Genomic DNA, 15,976 nt, shown 5'->3' on the forward strand with positions numbered 1-15,976 from the left:
GTGCTTGGCGACACGCTCAATGACACAGGTCTCCACTTCACTGTCATTGACGATGCAATGAGATCCATTGTGATGTTTGTATCGTCGGTGGCAAATCTGCTATCAAGCTCTAATACAATCTTATTGATTGCAACATCGAAATGTGTTTCACGGAAGTAGGATTCAGTTGTTCCTTTCCACTTTTTCTCCTTGGAATCTTCGCCTCCTTGAATTCCAAATCAATTGCGTACTCCTGGTCAAATACTGATTTCATCCCAGACGACTTCAACACAGCAAGTTTCCAGGTTTATTCAAAGATTTTCTCATTCTTAAGATCTTCAAGAGTCCTAATCACTAGGTTGACGTGTTTCTGGGCCTTTGTTAGGTCAACCTTTCTGCCTTGAAGTTCATCTGACAAGCTAGATGTGTGTCTGAGGAGTGTCTTCACCAGTTCAATGCCGAAAACAAATTCGTGACTAAAAATGCTGTTGAGCCGAAAAGTTGCTGTTGAACTCGACAATGTACCTCTATCTTTTCTCATTATTATGAGGTCTTCATGATTCTGACCATCCCTAGAGATACAGCGTGTACAGCATCGTAGCGGAGACTCCAGTGGGTAGCAGACTGGTTTTTCAGGGTCATCACCTTGGCATGCTCCTCATCTTTACTTGTTATCTTCACCGACTTGTAGATTGCTGACCTCTTTGGTGACCCTTCAATGAAGTTGTATAAAATTTGTACTGTCCCCATTGTATTTCTCAACAGGGTGATATCTGAGGGAAGATCCTTGACTACAAGATTGAGGACATGGACGTAACAGTGGATGTAGACACACAGTGGGGCTGCTTCCTTCCACCTGGCGGCAAGACCCTTCTTGATGCCGGATATGTTGGAGGTAATGTCCGCGGACAGGAGACAGTGTGGGCGGGGTTAAGTGCGAGATCCTTGACAGCCTCTCAAACAAATATTTGCCGTCAGTCTGGGTAACTTTTACAAACTTGAGGAAGTTCTCTTTCTTGATACCTTCACTCGTCAGATATTCCAGTGACAGACTGAATTGCTCCGTGTTTGACATATCTGATGTCTCATCAACAATCACAGAGAACCAGTAGTCATCATCGCCGGCACAAGTCTTGACATCTTCAATTATATTTTCCGTCACTTTGGATGCTATAATCTCTATCAGCTCATTTTGGATGTCAGGTGAAGTCCATTTGGCAAAACCTGCCCCAGCTGAACCAAATTTTTTGACTTCGGCCTCCAGTTTATCTTTGAGAATATGATTATCGTGTGAACGCAGGGAGAAAAGCTCCAAGAAGTTTCTTCGATTGTTTTCATTAGATTCCGTCAACTTTTCTCTTGTTTCGGAATCGCCCCTAAAAGCCAATCCTTGCTTTGCGAGGAACCCAACAGGTTAGAAAAGATACCTCAAATAAGCTCGCCACTTCACGACTTCCTCAGCATGTTGAGACAGAACATGGCCGGGAACAAGGTATTCTTTCTCCTTGATGTGAGGAAATTGATCCTCTTTTCCATCGGCAGTTTGTGTTTATGTTGTTAGAATGAACTTTCAACGAGGAACTATTTTCCATGTTTTGAACTCAAATTTCCCATGGTTGGAAATGGAAAATTTGGAACAGGCGAAACACTTGGCTGACTTTTCAACCTCGTCATATTCTAGCCACGGGAACTTACGGAACCAATCATATTGAAAGTCTCCGGAGTATTTATCATCTATCTGAGGACTGTATGTTTGTAACTTGGGCTGTAGAGGATGATCTCTCTCGACTTTAGGCACAGTTTCCTGCTCAGTCTCCACTCTGGTTCTGGTCTGGATGTCCTTCCGCTTTGGCTCCCGCCCGGTAAGTATCAGGTCACCCAGCTGGCTCGTGAAGACAACAGGGTACTCTGGGCCTCCGTTCACAAACTCCATCTCCTCAGTCTTGCTCTTCTCACCTCCCTGGACATTGTCCCTAGTCTCAGAGTCCTCTGTAGAGGGAATATTGTTGTTGTTGACTACAGAGAGCTGCTCGGGAGAGAAGATTGGTCCGATATCGAGATTAGGAAGTTATTTCCATGAGAAATCCGTCCGCTGGGGTAATTTGATGAGTCGCCATTATTTTCTGTGTCTGCAGTAACTTTCTCTTCAGCGGAAACGGACTTTCAGATCTTGGTTCAGGCAGTAAGGCCTCAACTGGAGCAGGGTCATAGGGACAGGAGGAGGCAATGAATGAGGATGAGGATGTAGCAGAGGAAGTTTTCTTAACAGCAAAGTTCAATGTTTTCTGCTTCTTATGATCAATTTTCACTTGATACTTGCAGCTGGGGTCATTCTTATGGAGTTTAACTTTGTGATCATTAAAGTTTTCCTTCTGTATTTCCTTCTGACAGATAGAACAAATCACCAACTCTCTGTTAAAATGCGTTTTCCGCTTCCCGTGATACATTTCTGATAATTAATAAATTACTGCAACAATCCACTCTAAAAAGTACATAACTATTATTTATGTCCCTTTTAAGCAGTAATAATTTAATTTATCTTGTATTCAAGATAAATTCTCACGCTCTTAAATATTTTAACAGTACTCCATACAAAAAATGTTGTGTGCGTCTTTTTCTTTTTTCTTTTTGGCTGTAAAGTACTTCACATTTGCAACCAGTAACGTTAAACGTATCTAACTGAAATATCCACTCAATGTGAAGTACTTTAAATCCATACGAAAAATGTTGTGTGCGTCTTTGTTTTTAATTTTTGGCCGTAAAGTACTCTTGAAATAATTGTAGTAATTTATTAATTATCAGAAATGTATCACAGGAAGCGGAAAAACGCGTTTTATATTCAAAGGTTCAATCATTTATATTTATAAAATGACAGGCAATATTTGAAAGAGATATTACGGATATTAATTTACTAATTCTATAAATGTGCTGGGGAATTTTGGCTACTTTAAGTACAATTTGTGGTGCCTCCAAAGGATTAATCAGAATCGTTTTTCCTTTAAATGAACTATAATTTGTTGGAAAATGTATTCCATGTTCAATTTTGAGAAAAATTATCTAGCTTCCTTTTGGGTGGACGTGCTACAAATATGTAATTTTATTATCATTACTCAGTACTATTATGAGTTGGTCATAAGTTACATATATATAATAGATTTTAATAATTAATTATGACTTAATTCATCTATATTTACATACCTATATGATTGGTGGACGGTTAAGTAAGGTTTTTTTTTTTGTCCGCTGAAGCGGACAAAGCATAATACTGACGTACGGCCCTGTATATATGTGATAGATATGAGTGATTTCTACGTCATATACATACATCAAGGACACTGAAGGTATCTTAATGAAATAGTTTCTGGAATTATCCTGCTTTGCGACACCTCTTTCTTCAAGTGCAATGCATGTGTGTGGGTTTTTTTCTCTCTCTCTTATTTAACCGAAGCAATGAATACATAAGTAAAGTAATCTTATTTAAATAAATATATTGTGCTGAATAAATAACTTAATTATTTTTGATATTAAATTGTATAAATGAGCATATTTTCCGATTTTGCAAGTCTTTTTATTTCCCCCCTTTTCCTTTATTTGTATTTTTGCATATATTGTAGAACCCATGTTGTGTTTTTTTGTTTATGTGCGATCCTACATAGTGTGTCTGGATTGCCATCAAATGCACACACTCTTGGTAATTATTCTGAAGTGCTACATGAGTTGGACATTTGCATCATGTGAAGATCATCTTACACTTAATATAAGGATCTAGACTTTTGATGCGTGTAATTTAAACATTTTCAGATCAACAACTAAATAATCAACGTATCTCATTGAACATTCAAGAGTTTTTAAACTTAATAAGGAGTACAATAAGCTTGCTGTATGAACACGCGAATAGAAGTTACCTTCTAGGACAATTGAAGCGTCTTTAAATAAGAAAATGAACAATAGTGTTTGTCCCTGGAATGACAACAATGAATTGCATTGTGATGCCACATTGATTTAGAACTCTAAACGATATGAAATTACATTTCGAGTTTTTTCTTTTTTTTATTGAATTGTGTGATTAATTTTTCTTAATTATTTTCTTACTAGTGTATACCATTACAATAGAAGTGTGTATTTTTTCCACTATTTATAAGTCAATTCTAATATGATATATTTAATTATTATATGATTTTACTTGTTGAACGAAAATAAACTGTTTTCATAAAGTCCAGGAACCACACGAAAAATTTGCAACTTGTAGAATTTTCTTATACAACTTGTAACTTGTACGCATCATGTTGTATAATTACAATGTTGCTCTTCAATTTCGCAATATTATAATATTATCATTTAAGCTATTTACAAAAAATATATTTTCAAACAAAAGATATATGTAAAAACGAACTGTATGACACAAAAACTCCAATTTCGAATTATAAATGTCATATTTTGTGCTGTTGGAATTTGCAATCCAAATAACTTTTTTTCTTAAGGTGTAATCAAAAAACATTGTTCATTTATTAATAAAATACTTAGAAAGGGGGTGTTTGACTATTATTAGTATTGATTGATTTCACTTGAAATGTAACTATATACTTATATAAAATTTACATTTAATTTGGCACCCTATTTTTTAATTTATTTCTCCTTTAAAATGGGTTCTTAGTAAAAAAATACTGCAGAATCTAAATTAATACAAATACGTGATTAAAGGTTTAATCACTGCTATAATTAGGTATAGGACCTATTGAGAATAGTTGAAAAAAAAAAAAAATCTTGCCATGGATAACTGTATATCCATCTCTCTTTTGAGTTAAAAACAATTATACACACTTTTTCATTATAACAAATATAAAGTGTTGATCCTATTATGTGTTACACATTTAATTATTTTCAATCCGGAATTACATTGGTTCAGAATCACGGAGGAGGACAACAAGAGATAATATCTCTGAACAGAATAAGTTGAGAAGGCTGGAAAGAGCAAATGAATATTATAAATTTTCTCAAGGCCAACAAAAATTCCGGCAAAGTAATTGCTCTTTTCTGATGAAAAAAATTTCACGTTTGATTCCACTTTGAATAAACAAAAATACCGCCACATCACAATCGAACTTCCAGAGAATTATACAACTTTCGTAAGATATGTCTTCAGAGCAGCTCAATACAGAGACAAAACGATTGAGGCCGCGACTACGACTGAAACGGCCTTCAAGCAAATATTCTCATGGCTCACAGGGTAGTGATTTCTTCGAATTTTTCACTCAGATAATGGGTGGTCTCAGTTCAGCGCTTTATAGTTTAAATCAAGTTTGACCGAATGGGGAGTAAAGCACACGCTTCGCCTCGATATCGCTCTAAATGAAATGAAAAGGCATAAAGATCAGTTAGAATTGTGAAGGACATGGTAAAAATTAATCCCAATAACTCTATAGAGGAACTGCTTTTCTCATGTCGCTCTAGACTGCTCAATGGTGGGCCAACTCTGGTTGAACTTCTTTTAGCTCGTCTAATACGAAAAAACCTAAATGGTTTTTCCTACCCCCATGCACCACCTCTAGAGATTCACGAAACCTATGTTAAACAAGGTACAAGTCATTTCTGTACGTCTGTGATATTAAATATAAATCAAGAGGACATAACTGATTTTTTACCTATTCATTCGATTAAATAGGGATATACAAGCCTGTTAATTCTTTTTGAGGACTTTGGCTGACCTTTGACTGTTTGGATCTCTCCTTTTCTTCGTTGTAAAGTCATCAAGGGATTTAAGAAGAAAAAAATTCACCTGTTATAGTATTCCAGTACGTTTAATAAAATATAATATAACGGAACTTTTTGGACTTCAATAGTGCAAAACCTCTCTCTATAAAGATAAAATATGTATATATTAACATTTTATTTTATCTATAAATATGGAAGATGTTTCTCACATCGACCCAATAATGGGTAGCAAATGGGGAACAATCACCTTTAACAATTTAAAAAAAATTACTTTTTTAAATAAATAAAAAAAGAATCATGGGGACGCCCCTGTAGAACTTCAGCCTAAAGAAACTACAGGGAGCGGAGATCAAATTGTCGCCCACTTTAAACCTTGATAACTTGAAGACGACATTATCAAATAAAAAACTGGTTACCAAATAGGAAAGCTATTCTCGTCATCTGACGATACGTAATTCAGTTAGCATCATGCCGTCATCATATGAGGAGATAAAGAGCTATAAGTGGAACGAGGAGCTTTCGAGGTCCGCCGTAGTCATGACATTGGTTAATAATGGAGGTGAAATCTCCATTATAAAGATTGCTTCAACCTTAGGAGTGAATTGACGGACTGTTCAGCGTATCCTTAAGAAGCTAGATGACACCTGGGATGTTGATGCCACCATAAAGAAGGGCATCCAAGGAGGAGGGCGCCGACAGGAAGGTCAGGGACACCGACTTTGTCGACAAGGTGAAGAAGATCGTTGAGGATGACCCTACCAGGTCCATGAAGGCCGGAGACAGGCCCTGGGTGTTGCAACAGGACTCAGCACCCTGCCATGTGTCCAAAATCTCCATGCAATGGTTAACCGAGAACTGTTATGACGTCGTAACCAAGCATTTGTGGCCTCCTAACTCTCCCTACCTTAACCCTTTGGACTATTTTGTCTGGGGCTATGTTGCGAGACATACCAACAGACATCCCCATAGCACCAAGGCCAGCCTGATGGACTCCATCAAGGAGGTATTCGGCAACATGGACAATGAGATGGTCAGAAGAGCCTGCAGCAGGTTCAGGCCGTTATTGATGCCAACGGTGATTATATCGAATAAATGGTTACTCTATACCTATATGCTCGTCATAGTTTTAATTTTCAATAAAAAAGTTAAAAAATGTATATTTTGTGTTGTTTTCTGTAGAAAAATATTTTGGCGACAATTTGATCCCCGCTCCCTTTACATGATAAGTTTCAGTAAAATCCATTAATTGGTTTGGGTGTGTTTCTGGATAAAAAACTAACCTACACAAGATATTCAAACATTCGCATTTAACATATAGATTTGTCATTTAAATATTATAATAGTAATCAATGCAAGCCCTTTTTTATTCATAAATACCTTTGATGGAGTTTTCTTCAAGATGTATTGAAATTTGTATATTTTTTTAAACTCCATGGAGATAAAAATCATGCGGTAATGATATGGAAAAGAAGTTTACGCCGTCGTAGTACTTCGCTAACACATACAAAAACCAACAGATATTTTATTGTTGCTATCAATTCCTTCGTCTCACTTGACACGTCATGGTTATTTCATAATTTATTATTTTTCATAAATAAAAGAAGTAATATGTCATGAAGAACATGAAAACAATTTCTTGTTGATTCATAGTCGTATCAGAGGCGTCGGCACAGGGTGGACGCTAGCCCTCCCAAATTTAAGAAATTTTTCCTTTTTAATATAATAATTTTTCCTCATTTGGGCAAATGATGAAAAACAGCAAAAACTATATATTTAAAATTAATTTTTTAAATACAAATGGATTTTTGAATTTTTTTGTAAATGTCTGTGAATTTTATAAATTTTTTTCCAAAAAATTTAATTTGTTTGAACAGCTGTAGATTTTTAGATTTTTTTTCAAAAAAAAATAATTTCCCATGAGTAGCTATGGATTTTGAATTCTTGTTTTTGAATTTTTTTGTGAATAGCTAAGGTTTTTATATTTTTTTTTCTTCAAATAATTATAATTTTTTGATTTTTTAAAAACTTAAGCCTCCCAAAATATAATCCTGCAGACGCCCATGCGTATACATGGATCCTACCGACTGCGCCATATGGGATTACCATAAGACCAATTCAATAATGTATAATGTAATCTTATATAATTAATATCTATTTTATTCCTTAATTTCTCACGTGTACATCTATTTACTCATACTACAATAATCCTACTCATGAATATTGATAGAATGTTCTGGTCATCGTCAGAGATGTTCTCTGACGTCAGAGCGTCGTATAATTAAGGATGAGGTGATAGCTCACGAGCCGAGCTCTTAACGTCTATCCTCACACCTACCTATTGCGGTTTTGAGAAGAAGAAAAATCCATGTTATATAAAATCCCTGTTGTACGTGGACTTTTTTTAGTACTTAAATCCTAAAATGGAGAAATTTATTTTTCAATGTCCCATTTATACTATTTTCTCTTTGTTGTTTTGTTTTGTTAGTATGGTTAGGTAGAATCATCTGAAGGATCATATTTTGTGGGCTTGGTTCCTAGAATTTTTGGAAATAAACTCCGAAAATATATAAAAAAAAATTTTTTTATACTTTTGCGCTAAATTTTTTCATCCTGAACAATTTTTTTTTGTAGTAATAGGTAAAAATTTCTAATTTTCTTTAAGGGAGCTACAGCCCCTCCAGCCTACCCTTCTTACGACGCCACTGTTAGTGCAATAATTTTTTTATTCATCATATATTTTAAAATAATATATGCTAAAAAACAAAAACAGGCAGCGTTCACTCTTTCCCTTTATTTTTTGAACGAATGGATGACAAACGGGAAAAAATGAACTATAACGGTAAATAAATATGAACAGCATTCATTTTCTTATTGTCCATAAGAGGTTGCTTTTTGGCTATTTTCCCGAAGATTACTACATCTTTTTTCTTAATTATGGGTATGATTATAATTATTATCTAAAATATTGTTTAATTAGTCTAATTTTTTTTTTTTTTCAATCCGTTGCTTCTTCGTTGAATTGCATCATTCACTGGAAAATAATTCTTCTCAAGATAGCTTTCAAAATCATAAAAAGAGTGTAATGGATCATTCATTTGATGAACATTTATTTCAGCAAGCATATTAGCATAATTCATTTGACCAAGTACTCATTCGGACAAACTTCATTTCAGCGTCGTTCATTTCAGAAACATTTTCATATTGTAAATATTATTATGAAATAAATTACATATGAAAAATAACAAGTGGATATTATATTATGTACAAATTGTGAGACTCGAAAATACATTTTTAATTCAAAAAATTCATTTTGATGTGAGGGAGGCTTAATCAAATTTCTTTTGTTTAATAGTCTTTTCTGTAATTACGGTCTGGTTCGTAAGTGGACATGGGGACTTACCGAATCCCTGGGGTTCGATCTAACCCAGGTTAAAAACCACTGCACTAAATAGTTTAATTCAAAATATAAATCATATGCCTATTTTTGATTTTTTAGCTGGATATGCGATAAATATAGAAATAAAGGAATAATTTGAAAAGTGAAATTGTTTTAACTTATTTTAATATAGATAATACCACAAAAGGAGAAGGTAAATATCCCAAGTCGTCACCTACAAAGCAAATGGAAGGATGGAGGACTAAACGAATAAAATGTTTATTATAATTTGGTAGATCCCACTACATTTCTAAAATGGTCAAGATGGATACTTACAAAATGATAGATTAGTAAAAGTATTATAAATACAAGTTGTAACTAATACTAATATGCTAAAATATACATATATCCAAGTAAAATACATTACACCTTACCTATCAGCTATTACTGATTAATATTAGACTTTTATCCAGTAAGTGTTTTTGTTACCCGCATGAAACACACCAACTAAACCCCTATTTGACATAATATTTAACAAGAATGAGACAAACAGAAACAACAATGTTGATAAGTGTGAGTATGACATTGAGGTTGCATCAGCACATACCCTAAATAGTTAATTAGTCAATAAAAAAATGAATTGGGTTAAGCATTTTTTTTTTAATATCTAATTCAGAATAAGCAGGACTATTTATTTTATTCTATAATTCGTAACTTCTATTAAACGAATTAACATAATATTAAATTAAAGAAAATCATCATTTGGCACAATAATTTAAATATTATCCACGAATAATCCAGATTTTTCAAAAAGTTACTAAATTATATAAAAAATAACCACCATCTAGGTCTTTCACAAGTTTCCACTCCATATTTTTAATGAGAATAATCCAAAAGTTTATAGATTCAATATTAATAATAGGGAGTCCTTTGAGAATTTCTACATTCAATGAAGCTAGCAGAGTGATGAAAGAGCACCCAAAAATATCCGTCCCGACTCTCGTGAAGCTTTTTCCTAAAAAAGAATAAAATAAAAGTAATAAAGTTTGGAATAAAGTCATAAATCTCTCATGAATGAAAGGTTTAGTGACATAACATTGTATAACGAAAATGATTGGAAATGCAAATCATTTTTAAAGATCCTACTCCAAGAGGACCCATAGATCGAAGTGTTTGAATGTCATCACACTCAATATATTTTGTAAATTCATCCCTGCAAATAAGCCTACAGAGTCGAGACGAAATCCGTTAAGAGCCTCAATTGCTCCTTCAAGACTTCTCCAATTTGATTTTGAACACCGCTTTGATGGGTGATGACTCATCACCCATCAAATTTTATCAAAAATTATCTGGATCAATCTACTATTTCAATATTCTGTATTTATAATTTATTATTATTAATAGTTATATGATTTTAATTGTTCAATTTTGTATATTTAACTTAAATGTTTAATGGTTTATTTTTAGTATGTAGATTATATTTAATTAAAGCCTTCTTTTTAAACTTTGAGCTTCAAATATATTTCAAATACTCTACTTTGTCGTTTCATTAGCTATTATTCTGAGAATAAGGTTCAGTATGAATTACAATTTCATGGAGTGTGACGTTTTCAAATCTACTGTAACGGATAAAAAACGTCGAAGTCAATTATACGTAGTATATCTTCATTAAACATTTTGCTAATAAATACATTGTTTATATCCTCAAAAATCATAATAAAGCAGGCAGATGATAATCACATCAGTATTTTAAACAATGATACCATATGTCTTTTTTCCCCCCTTCTCCTTGCACGCGTTTTTCTCTACAATATTATCAACTATAGCGATGAGTTATGACATTTAATAATGACGTAATTTATTTCATAATAATATTTACTAAATGAAAATGTTGCTGAAATGAACGACGCTGAAATGAAGCTTGCTCAAATGAGTACTTGCTCAAATGAATATTGCTAAGAATACCCTTGCTGAAATATATGTTGCTCAAATCAATGCACACCAAATAAAAGGTATAATGAATTTATTTATTTATTATCTTGTAAAGTTTTTATCCAATCTGTCCATGCAAAGCACATAAATTTTAACCTGACATTAGCACCTTCAATCTTTATTACTGCAATATATGAAAGTACTTTGTCTTAATTTTTATCCTCTCTTTTTTTGTCATCAATTATCATTAATTGTCTGGAGAGCGTGGGAAGATATTCACATACTCGAATTTCGTATTATACAATTCAATTCCAGATATTTAGGAATATCAACTTCTGCAAAATACTGTATTCTGTGATTCATGAAAATTTAATTCAATTTTCTTTAGGTTTACGAAAGTTATGTTGTTTTATTGAAATATCATATTTGATTAAATCACAGATTTTGGTGAAGGAAATTCGAGTATACGTGTTTTTTCATATTGAGCAGTAATATGTATAAATGTTTTATATCCATTATAATTTTTATTTGATCCATTACACCTCATTTGTAGAATATCTTCCCACGCTATCCAAACAATAAATGAGAATGATTGAAAAAAAGAGAGGTTTAAAATTAAGACAAAGTACTTTCATATTGTGCAGTAATAAATATTAAAGGTGCTAATGTCGGGTTAAAATTGATGTACGTCTCACTAACAAATTAAATGAAAACTTTACAAAATGTTAGATAATTAAATGTCGTTAAGTCCATTACAACTTATTTTTGATCCATAAAACCCTTTTTGTAATTTTAAAGGCTATCTAGAACTTATTTTCCAGTAAATGGTGGAATTAAATAAACCAATGGATTGAAATTTGTTTTAGACTGAGTGAAATATTAACACTAGAACGACGGATAGTAATGACCCCCCTTAAACGACGGTGGATATCAAAAATGATACCCTTTTATTTTTTAATATATGTAACTGTTAGTGGTTGATAACATTAAAAGTAATGTGTTAATTTTTATTTTCTCCGAAGATTTATTATTTATTTAAAAAAATAAACATAACTTTTATAATAACACATATAAAGAAATTAGCATTTTTTACAAGTTACAATTGTTTTTTCAGTACCAATACAAGGCTTGCATACGAATCTCTTACATTTACAACAGGTTTCGCTTGCTAAGCACTGTGATTTTTTTGTACAATTGACTGTACACCAGCTTCTATTTATAGTTAAACAGTTTGATTGTGATTGAAATAAATGATTATTTTCTTCTTTATCATCCTTTGATTCATCATCTTCACCAATAAGTTCGGTAATCAAATTATTCAAAAACTGGGGACGAGTTATTTTCTTACCAGTCACTTCTCTGTACAAGATAACAGCATTTATACCAACAAAATCCAAAATATTATAAAAAACTTGTAAAGGCCATCGGCGAGAGGACATTTTGGTGGAATAAAGTCTTGTCATTTGATCTAGAATATCAACTCCATACTTAATTTCATTATAATACTGGATTGATTCTGGTAACCTTTTTCGTACATCTAAAACTTTAACACTTTTGTGAACAGAGCTCAAAATTAAAACATTTTTGTTTTTTTTTTCCTTGATAAGAAGTCAATGTTTTGCCACTATTTATAAAGATTAAGCTTGAAAATAGTGCTTGTTTGGTAGCTTTTAGTTCAGGAGGTATTTCTTTGCGAGCACGATTCATAGTTCCTAAAATAGTCGTCCTATTTTTCTGAAGTTCATTTACAAGAGACAATGACGTAAAGAAATTATCTGTTGTAACATTCCTCCCTTTACCCAAATATGGTTCCATTAGCTTCATTACGACATATTCTGATAAAAATTTATTTGCTGGTCTTTGAGAATCTTTTCCCAATTAAGGAAATCCATTTACCAAGTATTTGGACGATGCATCTACTGCTAACCAAAATTTTATACCAAATTTATCAGGCTTTTTAGCCATATATCGGGTAAATGGATATCTAGCTTTTGTTGGGAATAGTTGCTCATCAATGGTAATATTTTTACCTGGCCTGTATGGTGACTTACAATTTTCGACAAATCGATCCCATACCATTGAAATCAAGGCGAACTTGTCGTTTTGAAGTCTTTGTGATCTTGTGGAACGAATATTAAAGCGGATATATCTCAATAATTCCTTATATCTCTCGCGAGGGATAGTATTCCTAAAGAGGTTGATCCCCAATTTTCTTGACCAAATGACTTCTGTCGGCTGGCCTTTGGCTAAGATTCCTCTTGCATACAATATTACAATCAGTTGGGAGTATTTCTCGTTTGCTGGTTGTCCATACATCATTCTTAAGTTTTGAACGAGCCTCAACTATTGTTCATTTTACAATGTGATCAATAATATAATTATCAATCAAGAGTTCAAAAGCTGATAACGTTTAATCTGTAATGATGTTACGTTTTGCAAATGATGATGGACCTGAGACTTCCTTCAAAATGTTTTCTTGGCTAAAACAGGCTGAAATTTCTCCATTTACTATTTATTTGTGCCAAATTGTGTTATCCTTGGCAAAATACATTGACTCTTCTAATAGTCGGTTGATTTATGTTTCTTAGAAGACGGGAATTGAGTCACTTGATTGCATCCTGGCATTTCTTGAAATGTTAAATATACCAATCAGTTGTTAATAGATACATTTAGTATATAGTAAAACTAAAAATGGTATTCAAGAAAATTACTTACCGACAGGCTTGTCAAAAACATCAGAATAGTCATCAGAATCAAAAGAACTTGATTGAGGTGGTTGGACATATTCTTCATCTTTTTCCAATTCGAAATCCTCATCTTCTGAATCGGGGTACGATGTGTGCTCAAGATAATGTCTGATTTCTTCAATGGATAATTTATTCTTGGACATCCTTGCACAATAAAAGGTGGAAGCAGAATGGATAGTTCAGAAAAATCTACGTTTATATTTATACTAGAAATGTACACGATTCCTATCTAGAGAAGTTTATTCATGTTTGAACTTGTTTCAGCCTGTTCAAACACAATAGTAGAACACACATTTATTTGAAATGATTGGGTATCAAATATGATACCCACGTCTATCTAGGTAGTGTTCACTGTACCAACAAAACGAATACTAATTTTAATTTATAATTTAAATTAAAACTTATAAACAAATACAATCAAAAAGTTTCTCACAATATTTCATTGAATCCCAAATGGGTATCAAAAATGTTACCCTCGTCGTTCTAGTGTTAAAAATGTATCAATATTAAATTTACATGAATTTGATTTCTCCCATTTAAGTAATGATTGGGAATCGCCAAAGCAATTCTATACTTCCATTCACGCCTCCAGCAAGTTTTTTCTTCCGTAAATCGGCATTTTGTAACATACGCACTACATTTGCTCTATTTTTGGCGAAGGTATTCTACATAACTTACACTTACATATAGATTTTCATCCTGAACTCAAATCCAAGGTAATTAATTTACTAAAGCTCCAAAAGACTATGAAATCAAACCGTCATATATTCGGGATGTTCCCCACCAATAATTAATTAATAAACTTAGAGATACATAGGTTTGTAAGGCTGGGTAGCATACACAGCTTGATGAATGGGCTCAGTAAGCCGTGGAGGATTTATTATTGCCATATTCAATTTTTAATGTTTTTTCTTAAACTATAATTCGCAGTTGCGAATATTTGAGTACCTACATAACTCTAGTCAAGCTTTATCTTCGAGTTAGTTATATTTAGGTACACATTTGTGGGCCTCAGGCAAAGCCAGTTGAAAAATCAAAAAGAAAAAAGGGCTTATTGATAACTTTTCACGCTTCTCCCTACTCTTGTCTTTTGTATTTAAATTTCATTTATATGGTATTCTGATCAACCATGCAATCGAACAGAGCCAATCCGAATCAATTTTGCGCCCTATGCAAAAAAAGTAGCCATTAATATGTATATTCAATACTGTTTTATAAAGCTGAATATATTAATTACCTTAGACATTTACTATATTCTGAGAAAATATAAATACTTCTAATAATATAATAAATATAACATCCATAGCCAATGAAAAATATAAAATTGTCTATGTTCATACAAAAAGAAAACTGTTGACAAGTGTTACAAAACAAAAATATTACAACTGCACGAATATATTTATAGTTTATTTGATATGTTATTATTATCATCATAGAAAGGTATGCAATTATTAACTGGTCAGAGAAGTGTATTCATATCGGTTGAAGCCAAAAATATAGACCTGTGATTTGGGACTAATTTTATCCTCTCACATGGGAGCATCTGCCCCCTCCACCCCCAAAGTTTTGAATAATGTCTCCGAAAATAAATAATAATAAAAATAGAACCCACCTCTCTGGAGAGTTACAAACTAGGACCACTGTAGGTATATTGGAGATGAACTCACAGGAGGAATTTAAAACCTTTTGAAAAAATTAGCAAAGTAATTATAAACCAAACAGGGGCCCCTCCGAAAAAAATCAGCAGAAAATAAAAAAACAAAATCTGACTGATCCCTCGTATATTGGAATATTTTTTTTCCATGAATAAATTTTGGCTTTCATAAAGAAATAAAAACGTATTTTAATATAATATTAATCAATGATATCATAATACAGTATCGAATAAAATACAATGTAGGATTTTAATATTATGAAAAACATATATAAAATATATTTAATTCATTTTAAAAATTGTGAAAAAATAATAGGACAATGATTGTCTATTTGAGAGTTCTTAACTGATAAATAACAGTAGGTATGATTTATTTATTTTATTAACTACCGGATGATTTCAGGCCTTTTTTTTTTTTTTTTTTTTTTGACAGAAGGACTGCGGTATACAATAAAGGTAGCGACGTGGAAAAGGTTTCAAAATAAAATAAAGCTTCAAATTGTGCTAATAATAAAATTAAAATCTACGGTACATTTTGTCTAAAAATAACAACGCAACCTCTTCATCTCTTTTTTG

The 15,976-nt window shown here is 32.7% G+C and overlaps 1 long non-coding RNA gene across 1 annotated transcript; it reads right to left on the reverse strand.

Moving 5' to 3' along the window:
• Positions 1-11,992: 11,992 nt before the first annotated feature.
• LOC139907374 (uncharacterized) lies at positions 11,993-13,921 on the reverse strand. Its single transcript, XR_011783935.1, has 2 exons — positions 13,715-13,921; positions 11,993-13,626 (listed from the first exon to the last, which is right to left on the reverse strand). It is a non-coding gene; the product is annotated as an uncharacterized lncRNA (long non-coding RNA).
• Between the last annotated feature and the right edge of the window lie 2,055 nt (positions 13,922-15,976).

Source organism: Lepeophtheirus salmonis, chromosome Z (genome assembly GCF_016086655.4).
Source record: "Lepeophtheirus salmonis chromosome Z, UVic_Lsal_1.4, whole genome shotgun sequence".
In the NCBI taxonomy this organism is placed as follows: Eukaryota; Metazoa; Arthropoda; class Copepoda; order Siphonostomatoida; family Caligidae; genus Lepeophtheirus; species Lepeophtheirus salmonis.